This window comes from Bacillus rossius, chromosome 5, assembly GCF_032445375.1.
Source record: "Bacillus rossius redtenbacheri isolate Brsri chromosome 5, Brsri_v3, whole genome shotgun sequence".
NCBI classification, from domain to species: domain Eukaryota; kingdom Metazoa; phylum Arthropoda; class Insecta; order Phasmatodea; family Bacillidae; genus Bacillus; species Bacillus rossius.
The window spans coordinates 24573149-24591745 of record NC_086333.1 but is presented as its reverse complement, the minus strand read 5'-3'; the positions used below and the strand labels follow the sequence as shown (position 1 = coordinate 24591745).

At 39.4% G+C, this 18597-nt stretch overlaps 1 protein-coding gene across 1 annotated transcript in view; it reads right to left on the bottom strand.

Annotated features, from left to right (window-relative positions):
* LOC134531649 (spondin-1) overlaps positions 1-18232 on the bottom strand; it is a 174545-nt gene extending 156313 nt beyond the window's left edge. Inside the window, exon 1 of the mRNA XM_063367418.1 lies at positions 18139-18232. The gene's annotated coding sequence lies outside the window, so the exon portion shown is untranslated. The remainder of the gene's footprint in view (positions 1-18138) is intronic.
* Positions 18233-18597: the final 365 nt, after the last annotated feature.

The following is an 18597-nucleotide window of genomic DNA, read 5'->3' as shown; positions in this document are numbered from 1 at the left end:
GAATCTCTTCGGCATAGAAGCCGCCACGGATAGGTTTGTGGTCCAAATCTTCGAGGTAGTAGGTCCTAGGCTCTGATTCACGAACATGTGTCACACGGAAAAGTTCGGGACTCCAGTTCGCAGTGAAACCTTTCTCGAAGATACCTTTCTGCTTGGAGATTCGCACAATGTCACCGACGTTAGCTTTACGCTTTCGTGGATCTCTCTTCTTCATGTTGGAAAACACTGTTCGAAGCAGGCGATTGTCCCTTACGTCCTTTGGCTTCATTTTCGTGGTAGAATGCATCGTGGAATTATACTCGTTTATTAGTTTCGGCAAGATGTCAAGCCACTTGTAATTTCCGTTAGCCGTGAACTGCCGCCACATCTTGGATCGCAAAGTTCTGTTAAACCTTTCGACAACGGAGGCTTTGACATTACTAAATGTAGAGTAGTGTTTGATGCCATACTTCTTCATCAAAGCCTTGAAGGATGCATTGTAGAATTCTTTCCCGAGGTCCGTTTGCAGGTGCGACGGTACACGTCCATCACGCAAAATATTGTTCATGGCCTTGGCTACTTCAGTTGCAGTCTTTGATTTGACAGGTCTAGCCCAAGCGAACTTGCTATAAACATCGATGACTGTCAACATGTACTTGAAACCTTTATTCAATCGGGAATACGGTATCATCTCAACAAGGTCCGCCTGGAATAAATCATCAATTCCACGAACTATGACTTTGCGACGAAGGTATTTTCGTCTAGCAGGAGCATGAAGTTCGTGAGCGATTCCGGTTCGACTCATTGTATGTACCCGGCTTCCCTCAGTTCTTCAAGTATGGAGACTATTTCGTTGATGTGCGAATAGTTTCCTACGCTAAGCGAAGCATGTAGAATTCTAAGGCGATCAACTAATTCATTAGGATCGTCCCAATATACATAGTCAAATATCTGACCACTTTCTAGCTTTTTTAAACCTTCGCCATGTATTGTTAGTTCACTGAAGAGATTAGCGAGAATGTCGATTTTTTCATGATCTACGTCTTTATATACACCACTATCTGGATCGTTATCGCGAAAATGTGCATTGGTTAGCTCTAGCAGTTTTTTGTACTCTTGTAAGTCTTTGTGAGAATATCCTTTAGGCTCCCTGCGAAACAGCAATTCGTACAGACCCGGAGTCCCGCGCGTTTTGAACTCTTCTACGCGAACGATATTTCCTGGTATAAAGTCTATTTCTTTAGCACCGAGGAACCACTTATTATGTTTTCTGTACACTCCGTAGGTCGTGTCATTATTCCGACTCGTAAACGATATCAGGTATGGTCGGACCATTGCATTCACTTGATGTCCCTTTTTCGGTATTTTTTTCTTGTGCATGGTCTCTGTACTTGTTAAGTCTTCTTCTTCTCGATCTGGTTCATACTTTCTCTTCTTTACTGTTGGCATTTCATCTTCAACTTCTGTCTTCACAATGATAGCTGGTTCTTCCTTGTTTTTAAGTTCGTCGAGGCGACTAGTGATTGGTTTAAATATTTCCTCATTTTCCATCTCACGTGCAAGTCTGGTTCGTCTAGCAAGTAAATATTTTTCACGAACAGACTGTATAGCTCGATGAAGGTCACTGGCCAGGTCCGACATTGTACTGGCTGAAAACTTATTGCAAGACCTCCTTATATACTTTTTTATTCCTTCGCAGAAACTTCTTTCTTGTGTGTGGCAAAATCTGAATTTGTTGACAAGTGAGATAGTGATGCTTTCAGACTACTTTGAAAAGTCCTCAAATCGTCACGTCTTTGTGCATTCGATACTTCGATCATGTCGCGAATGCGAGAATCCGAGGCTTCCACACGCTGGTCGATGGCAACGAGATACTCTATTATTTCGTTTTTCACACTTTCTACTTTTTGAGACAGTAGCGAAATATATTTGCGGATATCAGAGTCGGGGCATACAGTATGTCTGCTGCTACGACCGAATTTCGAAATGCTATGACTCATGTTTGACGATAAACTGATCGAAACCTCGTCTGTACCTGCCCTTATATAGAGGCCAGTCCTTTACGATGACTATGAATCCGTGTTCGTCTTTCCAACACAAGGAACACATGTCTTTGAATTCCTGAAACGACATGTCGGTGTTTACGTGGTCGTCGTAGGCGTGACGTAAATTAAGTTCGTCCATGCGAAAAAGCACTATAACATTCGCATTATCTCGTAGGAGATGTTTGGGTATTCTACTGTACGTCTGACACAGGTATACGCAGTCTACCTTGGCGTGCCTGCCCATGGAAAAGTACTCTTGTATAATGCCCTGCTTCTCGCACATTACATCGTCGAACACAAACACGGAATTAGGCTTTGCTTCGTCGGTAGACACCACATCGGTATTATCGCTAAACGGAAAATACTCCAGTCCTTCCACCGAGCATAGAACAGTTGCTAGGCGCTGGTACTTTGGCTGTTGCAACGACTTGGAATACAAGTAAACGTTCTCGAACCGAAGACCGTTTGGCTCCTCCAGTAAACTCAGTAGAACGCACGTCTTGCCACAGTTTGACGGTCCCGCCATTATGCATCGTACAGCAGAAGGCAACAGTAAGCCATGTCGCGATTCGCGACCGATAGTTTCATCGTTTTGCGTAATGCGCACGGGCAAACAAACATCTTGCTTGACGACCTGCATTGTACTAAATAAATTGTATAAAATCAAACACATTTATACTTTCTGGTCAGTTGCGCGTAATGACTCGAAGAGGTAAGAACAAAAAACACAGTGGTGCAGGACTCGTGAACTCGCTGATAAACAATCTGCCATTCGAGCTACACATTCCCGGATACAGATTTTGCGGCCCCGGCACTAAACTAGCGAAAAGGTTAGCTCGCGGTGACGTGGGCATTAATTCTCTCGACGAAAAGTGCAAGCAGCACGATATTGCGTATTCCCTCAGCAAGGATCTGGAATCCAGGCACCGGGCCGACGAGATATTGGCACAGGAAGCTGAAGAAATAAGTAAATCGACGCACGCGGGTCTAGGAGAAAAAATCACGGCCTGGGGCGTATCTAAAATCATGAAGGCAAAGACGAAATTAGGACTGGGTGCTCGTCGATCCAGCTCCATCAAGTCAAAGACTAACTCACGCAAGACCAAACGCAAGACTGGAGCAGGCATACAAAAAGCCAAGCAAAAATTACAAACTCTCGACAAGAAGATTATAGGAGGATTTCTTCCTTTGCTTTTGCCTGCATTGGGTGCTCTCGGCGGTCTCATCGGTGCAACGAGCGGTATAGTGCGGGCAGTCAACACTTCGAAGAATGAGCGAAAGCAGTTAAAAGAAGCACAGCGACATAATGCAAGCATGGAAGCCATTGCCATGGGTAAAAAAAACGGCGCAGGCCTGTACTTACGTCCTCACAAATCAGGCCGAGGCATGAAAAAGAAACGAAAATCCTAAGTTCTCTGCCGAAACGACCGCTCACCAATGTAGATTTAATAAAGTACGCACGCAAATTGAAAATACCAAATTTCTGCGGCGTGTTTATGCGAGACACTTTACCCAGCAAACCAAAAACCAACGAACGCGCCATAATTAATTTAGACACGACTGCAGGTCGCGGCACGCACTGGGTAGCGTATATAAAGTCTGGAAAAAAAGCTACTTACTACGACAGTTTCGGTAATTTGAGACCTCCGCCTGAACTTAGGCGGTACCTGGGCCGGACCACTACACTGTTCTACAATTACGAAACGGAACAGAGGCCTAATCAAACAAACTGCGGACACTTGTGTCTTCGCTTTTTAACTAAAAAAATAATTTAGCTGACAAATAAAAATTACTACTTAAAGGCTGTGCAGTGATGATAATTTATTAGTCATGTCGATAACACTTACCTTGACAGGTCACGCATCTGAGCTGCGGGCGGTTCATTTCCCGCCTCTGGATTTAGACGGAGAATGGTGTATCGGACTCGTAGATTTTCAAACGTATAATGCCATACCGAATATCGACGAAGAAAACTGCAAGATCTGCTTCCTGAAAAGCGATGGGACCGCTCATGAAATACAGTTACCTGTTGGATCTTACGAAATTGACGACATTGCAAATTACATCAGGGATATGTTACCACAGGATGTAGACTTTCAACTGCGTGGAAATCCAAACACTCAAAAAAGCATTCTAACATGCAGTGAAATTGTCGACTTTACGAAACCTGGGACCATAGGTTCGATGTTAGGATTCGAATCAAAGGTGTATGATGCAGGAAGAACGTACGAATCTACGCGTGCAGTAAACATTTTGCCTGTGAATGTCATAAGAATAAACTGTAATTTGGCAAGTGGAACGTATCTCAACGGAAGACTAAGCAACATGCTGCACGAATTTTCGCCGATGGTCCCGCCAGGATATAAACTGGTCGAAGTACCGCAAAGTATCATTTACGTTCCAGTCGTCGTGAAGTGCGCACACGAAGTCGTCGTCAGAATCGTTGACCAGCGAGGACGATTGGTGAATTTTCAAGACGAAGAAATTACATTACGGCTGCACTTGAAGCGATGGGCATAAAGTTCGTAACACCGAACAGTTATAAAAGAAGTCGTATTGACGTGAATAAGAACAGTTCTCTACCAGACATCGGTGCATTAACACCTGACAACATCAAGTATCTTCTTAGTATTGGACAAGTGCCGAATAAATATGGAAGACGAAATCCTCAACGTGGAAGATCCGGTCATTTTTGATGACAGCATTACGAAAATGGAATTGCACGAGTACCAGCCTTTCCTGCTCGGACCGTACGCACTTCCATCGGAAGTACGCATTGCTGTACAGCACCAAGATATTTGTACTTTACCTTCACAGTCATTTCTACGTATAAGAGGCATGCTTACAAAAGCGGATGGTACGCATCCGACAACGACGTCAATATCCTGCAATGGTATTCTTCACTTCATCGAGCGCGTTACATATGTACTCAATGGCGTCGAGGTAGACCAGACGAGAGATGTAGGCATAACATCTGCTATGAAAAATTACCTTTCGCTCACGCCAAATGAACTGACTGCTGCAAAGATGGCCGGTTGGGCTCTCGAGGATGAATATAAGCTTCCGGTTTATGCCGAAGGAAAGTTCGAAGTTTGTGTTCCTCTGTCCATGCTTCTTGGATTCGCTGAGGACTACAGGCATATAATCATTAATTCGAAACAAGAGCTCGTACTGCTTCTAGCCAACACGCACATTAATGCAATTGTCGTCGCTGCAGAAAACCCTCAAGATGTCTCGCTAACACTACAGTCTATCGAGTGGATGCTGCCCCACATCCAAGAGAGCACCGTTGAACGAGTCAAGATGTTGAAGAACATAGAAAATGGCAAGAACTTCGATGTGCCATTCCGATCCTGGAGCCTGGAAACTTATCCTGGCTTTCCTCATAGTCAGCGTATTAATTGGATAGTAAAGTCCAGCTTCGCTACGGAAAAACCAAGATACATCATCGTCGGGCTTCAGACCGGAAGACAGCTCAATGCAGGAGTAAGTCGTTCCTTATTCGATAACTGTCAATTACGTAATGTAAAAATATTTTTAAACAGCGAAAGTTATTCGTACGTTGATATGAACATGGACTTTGAAAGTGGAAGATTTCTTCTCGCATATCAAATGTATGCCAAGTTTCAGCAAGCTTACTATGGGCGGAGACAGTCACCGATACTGAGTCCCGACAGTTTCAAGAACAAGGCTCCGTTAATGGTGTTTGACGTTTCCAAACAGGATGATCGATTAAATTCAAACATCATCGACTGTAGGATCGAGATATCGACTAGCGGAAATATTCCACCAAACACTTATGCTTTTTGTCTGATACTTCACGATCGGCTTGCATCATACAATTGTCGAGACAAACTTGTGAAAATTCTGACTTAAATACTGTTTCGTTTGCGATAATAATTCAGTTACAATCGAGCATTGCTAGCGACAAGATGTACTGCAACCTGCAAGGTTTCCAGAGTCAAAACGGCTTTGTTCTCAAAGAAATTGCCGTCACCTCCGGAGACAAGACTCGAACCCGCAGCTTCCGACCTCCGTATCCTTGGAAACTACTAGACGAAAAAAGTAAACGTTCGAACGAATGGCTATGCAAATATTATCACGGACTAGAGTGGGACGAAGGAAAAATCCCATACCACCAAGTGAAAAACACACTTCAAGATTTACTAGTTCAAAACGAAACAATATACGTTGCCGGACCTGAACAGAAAAAATGGCTACGAGATCTGTGTAATGACGGAGCAGTTGAAATTGAAGACCTACAGACCGACTATGGCTGTCCTTCCCTGCGCAAGCTTAGTGCAATATACGATGTGCAGCCAAGTGACAAGTTTGAACGTGTCTGTGCCTGTACAAACTCGCAGTTAATGCAGAAATGGCACACACAGTGTTAGTAGGAGTCTGCATATATAAATGTCGTACCTACGTACGTGTCTTCAGTTGACGTTCGACCTGCAAGAAGATGTTTACGTTTCATCCTGCTAACGTGTACGTGAGCGCAAGACCTAGCTTCAGCAGTGTCGAGTACAGCTACTGGGATTCCGGGTATCTACGTACATATACAGAAACCTGTGATGGAGATGCTCAGCATTGGCGGTTTGCGCACTTTCCTGTGTCCTACGAACCGACTCAGCAGCTATTAGATTGTTGCGAACCTGGAAACTGTGCCGTCTATCACATGAGACCGCACACAATCCTTCCTGCTAGCATCGATGAGGTAGTCGTCTCGTCTGCACGTGCAACACCAAACATGAACGTGTTGCAACCTGTTGCGACCTGTGATGCTTCTACGCAGACGTCCAAACGACGTTCGTCTCGTCGTCAAAGTTCAGGCAGTGAATCTGTCCCAACTAGCACTGCAGTAGAGCCAAGGCGCAGACGTGGTCACAGACGCCATCGACCATGTCTCGCTCGAGATGACGACATCGCAGAAGATGACCAGCTGGAAACCTGTGTTCCTGATCCCGTGACCTGCGAACCAGTTGGAACCGGAGTCGAAGAGGCAGTTCGTGCGGCATTAAAGACTTTGCTTGCGAAAATGCTTAATTCCTTAACCTAACATGCATTTGTGTAATTTTTATAAATAAATGTGTAAAACCTGAACTTGTGTTTGTTTTTTATTTCTACAATTTTTAGGTACCCAATAAAAATTAATTTTAAATACAGACAATATTTTGACTAATGTAGTATTCCAGTAGACTGCGGGTATATAAGCGAAGTTCAGACGAGTGGAGCCTCAGTATACCTCTGGCCGCGGTGCAGTACGGACCTGCTCTCTTCAGTAAATTTCGTAGTTACTGCTCCAATGTCGACCGGGATAGACTGTTTACCGTCAGCAGCGGGGACCTCGATGACAGCAATGATGATGGAGTCGGAGATTCCGATACCGGATGCAGAGGAGACCACGACAGCGGAGAACTCAATGCCTGCGTTGTCGACAGCTGCGGAGATCTCGATACCGACTGCAGAGGAGACTTCAATTAATGAAGAGCGTACTTCGAATCAGTGCAAATACTGTGTCGCATCATTTACTAGAACTTCAAGCGCTCGCAGACATGAAAGAAGCAGTTGTCCGAATAATTTACTGAAACGAATACAATTTCAGTGCAATAAGTGTAATAAACTAATTTCACGCCTCGACAGCTTACATCGTCATTATATAAAATGCTCCGAGACAGTTAAGTGCAAGTATAATGAACATGGTTATTGTTTTGACTCATGTGTTGTACCAGCTGATGAGAATATATATAAGTGAGACCCTGGTGATATGAACATTTAGTCCGTCTCTGGCTGCGGTGATGAACACATCGGGTAGTCAGCCTTGAATAATAGACCAGTATCTAGCTGTTCTTGAGACCTCGATGGCGTCTTTACCAGTATCAACACCGACCTGGATCGAAGGTCTACCATCATCAGTGCAGACCACGATGACTACGTCGTCTACAGCTACACCTGCTCTCTCCGCACAGCAGGAGATTTCGACGCGTGCAACATCTTCTGCAGAGCAGACCTCAACGGCTTCAGAAGTTAACATGACAGCAGTGTTACAATGGTTGTCAACAGTTCCAGTGTCATTGATAAAGGAAGGAGCATCCAACAGTGTTCCATCGCCCAACTGTACGTACTGTGACAAGATCAAAAACTTGAAATTACGTGATTATGTAATACACAATTGTAATAATAACTCTGAACGCATTAAATATCAGTGCAACAGGTGTTTAAGCAAGTTTAAACGTTATGGAAGATTAAAACGTCACCTCAGGAATTGTGATAGACTGTCTGTACATTCATCAGAATCAAGCTGTATATTTTGTAACAAAACATTAGCAAATATTCAAATTGCAAAACGACACGAAATATATCACTGTCCTTTTAATGAAGTCGATAATTCGGTTTTGTGTGAAAATTGTGGTGTACCATTATGTCGACCTGATAGACTGAATAGACATTTACGAACATGTAAAGGACTTAGTCCATACAATAAGAAGACTGTTTGAATCGAGAAATCCACAAGACTTTAGTTCTATGTCTGTGTATTATTTTTGTACTTGTAGTAGTGTATTGAATTTATGTAATAAAAGTTTTTTTTTAAAAGAACTTGTGGTGTTTTTATTTTCTCAAACCTAACACTTTTGTGGTATTTTTTAAATTAAATTTGTTTTGTATCGACCAGGGATCGAACCAAGGACCTTAGTCGATCTAATCAATCAGTATATAGATTACAAATTTATTTAATTATTTTTGAACTTTTTCCCGAATCTCTAGCATTAAAATTACGGATTTTCAAGATGGCGGCCAAATTTCAAGATGTCGGGTGTCACAGTAATAAATTATTACTGCACTCTAGAGGGTAAGAATCAAACTAACATGGCGTCAGCGCACTCTCGCCGCCGATACAATGATGATGGTTTCCAACATCGAAGACAAGATGGCGGACATGACGTCATGCTCACTGTCGATATATATGCTTTGAAAAAAGTGGTGGGGGCCAGTCAGTCTGCCTGCAGCCACCATTGTGGAAGGAGCCTGTCGCCATTTTTAATTTTTTTGACCTCGTCGGGTTCGAACCGAGGACTCCGAACTCCGTGTCTAAAAGTACCTTTTTAAAATATTTTTTATTAAAATTTTATTAATTTAATTTTTTTATAAATTTTAAAAATTTTTTCATTAAAATCGGATAATAAATAAAAAAAGTTAAAGATGGCGGACGTAACGGAAATTGCAACGGTGACGTCATAATCCAAGATGGCGGAAAACAAAATGGTGGAAAGTTCGAGAAAACAAAATGACGTCATCCAAGATGGCGGATCCAAGATGGCGGATCCCAAATGGCCGCCGTGATCTACTTGTCCCGTTACGTTATGTCCCGTTACGTTATGTCCCGTTACATTATGTCCCGTTACGCTGTGTCCCGTTACACTCGTCCAAGATGGCCGCCGTGACGTCAAAATCCAAGATGGCGGACAGACAATCACAATCCGCACCATCCACATCCTGAATCCTGTCCCAGTAGCCCCTATTATATACTACTCATGTAAACCACTCATAATAAATGGAAATAGAAAGGTTTAATTATGAGTAGCATTTATTGACTGATCCGGTGCCAAGGTTCAGGTTGAGGTGCTGAGATGCCGGTCTGCCATCTAGGATTGCGACGTCACGGTGGTCATTTTTGAATCAAAATTGACTCAAAATGACTCAATATTCCAAAAAATTTCCCATTTTCGCGGGAAAAATTCCCGTTTTGAGGGCAATTTCCCGTGTTTGACCTTAAAATTACCTTCAGCTTCGATATTCCAAAAAACGGTTTAAATTCCTTAGTGACTAGCCGCTCTAAGCCGCGCCTTGACAATAAGGATGTTATGGTCGCCAACTTGGATTATGACATCATCGTTGCAATTTTCATTATGCTCACCATCTTGAAAATCCGTAATTTTTATTCTATAAAACCGGGAAAAATGTTAAAATAATTAAAAATTTAAGTAAAAATATTAAATAAAAAATTTAAAAAAAAACTGTTGCACATTTCGTTACTGTCGCCATATTGGATTCTAGAAAAGATGCACATTTTTTACGTCCGCCATATTGAACGTGTATGACATAATCGTGGCTCATTCCATTAGACACCATCTTGGATTTTAGATCATTGCACTTTTTGCTACACCCCCCATCTTAAAATTCCGTAATTATTATGCTAGAAATTTGGGAAAAAATTTAGAATTGGGATAAAAATAAATTAATCAAATTTTAATAAAATATCATTCAAACGCACACTTACCTCCATGGTTCGAACCCGGTGAGGTAAAAAAATAAATAATGATAGATCCTTCCTCCACGGAAGCCACTGACTGACTGACCTCCCACCACGAAAGCTATGGTGTATATATATATATCGCCAACTAGTATGACGTCATGTCCACTATCTTGTTTTGTCTTCTGTAGGTCACCATCTTGTTTTCGTTTGCTGGAGTGTGCTACCACCATGTTAATTTAATTTTTTGTCTGCTAGAGTGCAATATTAATTTATTATTACTGAAGCACCCGCCATCTTGAAATTTAGGCGCCATCTTGGAAATATGTATTTATTCAGCTAGAAATTCTGGACAAATTCAAATATTCATTAATAAAAATCTGAATTTAATATACTGATTGATACGATCAGTTCATGTCCTTGGTTCGATCCCGGGGTAATGCAAAAATAATTTTATCTAAAAAATAATAATTTTAATAAATTTGATGGAAAGTCCTAAACGCAGCTTAGTTTCGTTGCCAACCAGCCTGCAGTAAGCCGTTATGACTACCACATTGGAAATTTGTATTTATTGAACTAAGAATTCGGGGAAAATACCCAAAATTCATAAAAAAATTCTCATTAATATAATGATTGATTTGATCGTTTTGGTCCGATACTTGATCAGTAATTAAGATAAAAAATGACAGGTTTCAAAATTAAAACACCACAAGTTCTTTTACAATCACAATTTAATTACATTATTTTCTATTCTACTACAGATACACTTGCGAAAATTAACAATCTAATAAAAATTTAGTTCTGAATCGGCGTGAAATGACTAATTAACAGCTCCAATTGGTTTATACTAGACAGAGACCAGCCAGATCTTTTACTGGCATTGTCTTCTTTACTTGACAGAGTTTCTGGACACTGTGTTTAACAGACTGCTTCACATAATCAGAACTGTAAATTACAGCATCCAATGTCTTGAAAGCACACTTCTTCACTTTGTCCTTGAACAGATACGGCTTACAATATACATAGTCGAACCACAAGTTATATTTTAAAGGACCCTTTGTTGCTATGTCATCAGTAAGCTAATTGATAATGTTCTGCCTGATATCGTCAAGAAAAGTAGAAATGTCTTTTGACTCACTTAAAGTATTTAGATAATAGTAGTCATTCAATGTTCCACGAAATGCAGTCTGTGCCAATTGGAACCCATTATCATTTACCTGTAATGCACCAAGTACAGTATTGGGTTTAGTTTCATGTCCAGGCCTCATAGCAATCGGTTGCTGAACATCTGTTTTTGTGCTTGTACGCTCACGAGTCTCAAACCTAAACCGAGGAGTCGAAACGTCTGCTGGTAGTTAAATAGTAAGCACACGGACTTCACCTTTACATTTTTTTTCGCATGCCGTGCAAACTGTCAATAAATGTGAACCAAACATGGCACTCATCGCAGCGTAACTTCTTCCGAGTAGGATTCTTTACACATTAGCTCCGCTCATGTCTTTGTGCATCATGGGAAAATCCTAGTAGCTGCAAGGATGCCTAGTTGATGAGGACGGACCTTTCAGACCCGAACCAGATGATGATGTTGCTACAGTTGTACCATCTCCCGGTGTACTCTTAAGCGAATAAATTAATCTCTGTTGCAGAGAAACCTTTATTTTCTGTCGTACAGCACGACCTCTGCATATCTTCATGTGCGTTTTCATATTATCTTTTCTGGCAAACTGCTAATGACATTTCTCACAGCCAAATATCTTTGCGAGGGGGATTCTCAGCGCATTCACATTCTCTCTTATCGTGTCGTCGAACATTGCTGTTGTTTGAGAAAATCTAGACACAGTGACGGCATCGATGCTCGATAGTTGTTGACAAATCACCAGACATTGATGTCTTCATCGTGGGAAAACGTCGTTCATTGTGGTTTCCTGTGGAACCAGTACTACATGAACTATAGTCTCTTCTGCTGGTGGTACCACGACTGTTGAAGTCTTCTCTATTGTTGACGCTGACAATGACACACATTTCATCGAGTTCTGCATCGACGTCATCACGACCATCGAGGTCTCCGTGGTTGTCAAATTCTCAGCTGCCATCAACGACTCTGCTGCCAGGTTCTGCATTGCTGGTCAAACTAGGTGATCTTTACACATTCGTAGTCAGTAAAAAACTGAAACTCCTGTCACCGAGGACTCGCTTATGTACCCGCAACCAGTCGAATAATAGTCTAGTCAAAATAAGAACCATTTTCATTAATACACTTTTCAAAATAACATTCAAAAAAAGGAATCACAATCGGAAGCAATTCGACAAAATAAATGTATATGCTATGATCACACAACATACAGTAATGGCCAAGAAATGAACACGCAATGTACTGGGACGTAACAAACACGCAATAACCACGCAATTTACACGCAATGACCACGCAATGACCACGCAATGACCACGCAATGTACGCACTGGACACGCAATGTATACACCATGACCACGCAAAGTACACACCAAACACGAAATGTAATTATACAAAGGACACACATTTAACGAAAAGGACGCACATTTGGACGAAAATTCGACAAAAAGGAAACACATTGAACGAAAAGGACGCACATTTGGACGAAAATTCGACAAAAAGGAAAAACATTGAACGAAAAGGACGCACCTTTGAACTTAAATTCGATTATAAAGGAGTAAATCTAAATAAAAGGACGTACATGTGCGTAAATTCAAATCGATAGGATGCGATCGTCAATTTAAGATAGGATATAATGCCTCCAACAGTCATTTACTCCAACAATCATTGGCTCCATCAGTCATTGGCTGCATCGGTCATTGGCTCCATCAGTCGTTGTCTGCATCAGTCATTGTCTCCAAACAGTTATTGGCTCCATCAGTATTTTGGCTCCATCAGCCATTGGCTTTAACAGTCATTGGCTCCAATAGTCATTAACTCCAACAGTCATTGGCTCCATCAGTCTTTTGGCTCCAACAGTTATTGGCTCCAAAAAGTCTTAGGCATAGCTACTATTTGGCTACTAGACTAGAAGGCTGCGAAGCTTCGACACTACAGGACTACAAGACTACTAGGCTACAAGACTACAAGTCTACAAGTCTACGTGGCTACGATACTACTTGGCTCTAACTGTCATGAACTCCATTCATCTGCGAGAGTTAATTTATTTAATGCAAAGGAACTTGTTGGAAGTCGTCCCGATTCTTGCCAACATGTCGTCACGCGTTGCATGCAGGTAAATATTATTTATTTCTTTTATTTGGGATGCGAGATGCTAACTAACAATCGCAAAAGAAGGAAGGCTTCGCTAGACACCAAGGAGAAGGAAGTCCATCCTTCATGATAGTGGTTCCCAGCTGTCTCAAAGCATATTATTTGACTGAGTAATGTAATTTTTTTGATTGAATTCCAACTGATTAAAATATCGTAAATGCTGATTTATTAAAAGGAATTCAGCAATTTATACAAAACTCTGAATAAAATTACATGCCTCATTAATTAATACTTTTTTCATGGAGAAACTGATTTCTCAGAAATATCCAGAAGCACTCAGAGAACATCAGCAGATGTCTAGCCAGGAATAATCAGAAGCACTCGGAGAAAACTAACGCAAATTTACCTAAGTATCAGAAAAATCACAAAAAATAATGAAAATAAAAAACAAACAAAAAATCAGAAAATTTACAAAAATTGTTTCTGGCAGCTTGTTGTAGAACTCTATCCATGCTCAACAAAGGACTATGTGCCCTACCTAAATATTTTGAAGCTATAATATTATTTATTTCGCCAATTTTCCTGGTAGCACGTGGGTTGCATGTGCTACTTACTGTTGACTTCGCGGTCCTCGTGTTGGCTTGTAGTAGTTCACCGTCGCGCCTACGTGTCATGCAACCCGCTTTATCTAGTAGCTTCGCGGCACACTTCACTGGACCCTGTCTGCCCGTGTTTCACAAGACTGTTGTCAGATTGAGGACAAACCTACATACAGCTCCATTCAGGACATGGCCACAGTGTATAAGAGGCTATCATACAGGGATTCTGGCAGATAGTTTTGAAATCTGTGATTAAAAATATAAAATAATTCTTGAAATAATAAAACAAAACGTAATTAACGATAATTTTGCAACATTATCAATTCTGAACTTTATCTCTTTCTTACAGACAAACATGTTTACTTATTTCCATTAAAAGCAAATGTGCTTATTAATATGGAATATCTGTATTTTAATTTGCTATGTAAGTTACATTATTTAGTGGAATAGTGTTATTCTTTAGCATAGAATTGCCGTAATTAAAAAAAACACAAGCTAATAAGAGAAACAGTTATATTTTAAAATTTTAAACTTGTCATATTGTCAAAGTATAAAATATATGAGCAATTCATAGACCAAAATAAAAATATAATACAAGGTTATATAATAACGCCCTTTCGGTCATTTGGGGCTTCGCCCCCAAACGCCAACATGGGTTCTGATGGTATATATTTAGAGGAAGAACACAAGTTTTGTGTTTTACACATTTTTCAAACCAATAAATATTATTTATTTACATGCTTATAGGACATATAAAGTCGTTATATTTGGCAGGATGCTATAATATAAGCACTTTTAACTGCCTAAAGTATGCTAATTTTGATGATTATAGGTGCAGAATAAGAGGGTAAATATTGTAAAGTAATATTAAAAAACACAAATTAAAAATTTTAATATAATTTCTGTTTATAACCGATCATGCTATGATGAATCGCAATGGAGATAAATTATATGTGTCATTAATGTTGATAGGATAACGGTAAGTTAAGCAAAGCAAATTATTGAAACATTCTTGAAAATTAGGTAATTGACCCTGTAACAAATAAGTTGGCTGTAACTAATGTATAATTACTCTCGTAGATGCGATAAGTCACGTAACAATAACTTAGATCCCTCAAAATCTGATACGATGTTTTAATCCGTGTTTTAATTCGTGTTACCGTTAATCCACAACGAAGAAAGGCCTGCATCGACTTCAAAAAAGGCATTCCGAGCTCATATCTCTTTCCCTCTTTGAGAGTTTAGCCTCCAAAACCCTCACACGAGGTTTGATCAATTTCCCTACGACCATACAATCTATTACTCTCCATTACAATAAGAATTAAAAAAATTAAATGAATGAGAAGTTCAAATGGTTTGAGATGATGGAAAAAAGCATTCATAAATTTTCCTTTAATGTGTTTAGGTTCTACTTAACTCTTAATATTAATAAAAATTCCAAGCATTTTAAGATAAGTTGCTTTAATTATTTGGTTCTAAAATTGGTTTTTCCCCAGTTAATAAATTCAAACAGGGTTACGGTATTTAAATTTATCATATATAATGCTCACAAAAAAAAGGCATCTCAAATTGAAAAGCCCATTATGATAAACATTTACCTGGATTCATGTTTATTGTACAACAAGGAAGGAATTAAATTGATTTGGTCATTACATTTTCGACAAAGGGGAGATTTTAATTTATAGGTGCACGGTTGTTCTATGTATATCCGTGACATGAACGATGTTAACTTTCGCGAAAAAGTTACATTTATATTATTGATTGTAGGTAGGTGTGCCATTATTATTTTTTTTCCACATTAGGGGTTTTAAGTATTATTTAATTATCAATAAATTTTTGTGGTTTTCATTCTTAAAACGTTATCAAAAATGTTTAAATTATAATTTTAGTGTTTAAATTGATCAACTGCACAATACATTTTCGGCTAGCACCAAATAATCGTTTTAGGATTCGGGTGTGGAAATAATGTGTAGTGTGGTGGAGGGCAGATAATGAAAAAAAATTCTAAAATATTATGTTCCTACTTATAATTCTAAACTAAATAACCGTTCAAAAATTTGTACAGTATTTTAAACGTAGTTAATCTAACATACCGAACAGTTCAAAATGTTTTACGGTGTTTTAAACGTACTTAATAATAGCAATTTATTAAAACTGATAAACACGGTCTTTTTTTTGCATAATAATTCGTGACTATAGACTACTACCAGTGTAAATTTTACTGAATTTGCTTTCAGCTACGATACTTTATTTTTAACAATCAAAACGTAAATTATTAAGGTGGTATTTTTTCGAACACATTTATATGAAAAATGCAGTAGAAAGCAAATGGTTTAAATTTTAGTGTGCCAAAGTTCCAACATTTTCGCACGCACAGATAAATCAGCTTGAATCGTTGAAAACGCCATGATTTTCAATAGATCTCAGCAGCAAATAATATTTTGCTCACCGAAGTGAGCAACATTTTTCTGTGCTCACGTGCTATTGTAGTCTATGACCATGGTTTACAAATAAACAAACATTGGCCTGATCGTGAAAATAAGCGTGTAAAATGGTGTCGAGAAAATTCTCTAGTAAGTGATATAATAGCAATTTTTCATCAAAAAGATATTATGGCATATTGTCTTCAACACAATTATTTAGAGTGATCATTCGTGTTACTATCGATTAGGTATTTTTCCATAATCTCTAACCATGGTGTTGCCATGAGGCCTAATATATAACAATGTCTCGATGGTACGTTGCAAAACATTTTATATACAGATCCAGTCAGTTATAACTTAGCCTAAACTTAAAAAAGAGGTAAGCACAACAAAGGCAATAGACCCTAAAATGTACTTTTTGTCATTTATTCATGGCAATAAACTGCGCATAGGCTAAAGTGTTCTTTCACTTGATGAACTAATTTTGACTCCACTGAAGGAGAAAAGGAAATTACGTTTATAAAGATACTCATGTCACTATTACATACGTAGTGAATCCAATGTTTGAGCAAAAGGATTCTATGGGGGTATTCTATTAACTCAAATAGTGTGTAAGTGAAGAAACTACTCAACATTTATTCGTGTACACTATTTAAATATAACATTTCCATTGTGTAAGATCCACGACCTGGCTAGAGATCGAACCTGCAACCACTAACTCACATGATAGCTGTACTAGACTCTGCCTTCCCGCTATTTTAAGGGAGTTAAGCACGCAGTAGAAGCTACAAAAATAAAATAGTGAAGTTATCTTTTATGTAAATGATGTAACCACTGAGTTCATCACTAAAGCAATTTTTAATGTAAATGTTTTAATCTCCAATACCTTAATGATACATTTTATCGGTTTCTCTTTTCTATAAATGATTTTTATTGCACGTTTTGAAAATTCATAATTCAAAATTCATAATTTTTTTAAAATTTAAATATCAATTTTCAAAATTATTAAAGTGCATTTGATAAAACTGATTCAAAGTTAGTTTAGAAAAAACTTTAAAAACTTCTGTCTTTTATTTCTTCAGTTCTACTTAAATTAATTGTTTAGAAAATGTACCAATGATATACAATAAAGAGTTAAGCCCAGATCAGAACAAAAAAAATACAGGTCCATCTTAAATTTTACATACTGATTTAATGTTTTGTACTGAAACATAAAACAAAAATTTTCGTGGACGGCATTTTTGCTAACTGTGTTATACTTACTGTACGTATATAAAGAATTAATTTATAACCATTGCCTTATCATACATTAATTTGTTAAGATTTGGCCATAATAACAACCTAAAATTCGTTCAAAAACAGAATTTTTTTTAATACGACATAGGAAAACATAAAATTTCAATATGTTTTCATATCACATGATTGTGCATGTGAACGCAAATGAAAAACCCCTTGTATCTTAGATTCAAGCAGGTCAGGATGGCGTGTGTTCTTGTAAATAACGACCTAGCCGTATGTACGTGCAGATCCAACGAGCACCTACTTGATTACGAGTTGATGCATTAAGTAAACAACAACTAACTCATTTGAGCACATGTTTATGTGTAAGCGTACTCACTCTCAGAAGTAACGGCTGCTTCGCGCGGGAAAATAAGGGACTGGTCGATCACAGTCTCGGCGTGTGTTCACGCGACGCCCGACAGACCGCAACTGAAGAGTGCGGAGCCCCCCGACGAGCGTGGCTAGTTGTTTGGCCGCGCTCGTAGTTGGAGTTTCCGGCGCCAGATGGCAACGCGCTCACTCTTGGCTAAACAGCCTGTAATTAATTCTTCCGCCCGAAATTTCAGGGCCACGGCAGCGTCGGGCGGCGTGGGGCAAGCGTGTTTATGTTGCCAGATGAGGCGGGATGAGGACACACGCGATACGTATTTTTTTTTTTTGCTGCGATGTAGGCCACGTTTGTGACAGCGACACACATTTTGTACACAACTGAGTTTTTATAGCGCCAGTCATTCTGGGGAACTTCGTCCACGTCACAACATGCGTGCTGTGCCTGGTTTACTCTTGCTTTAAACAT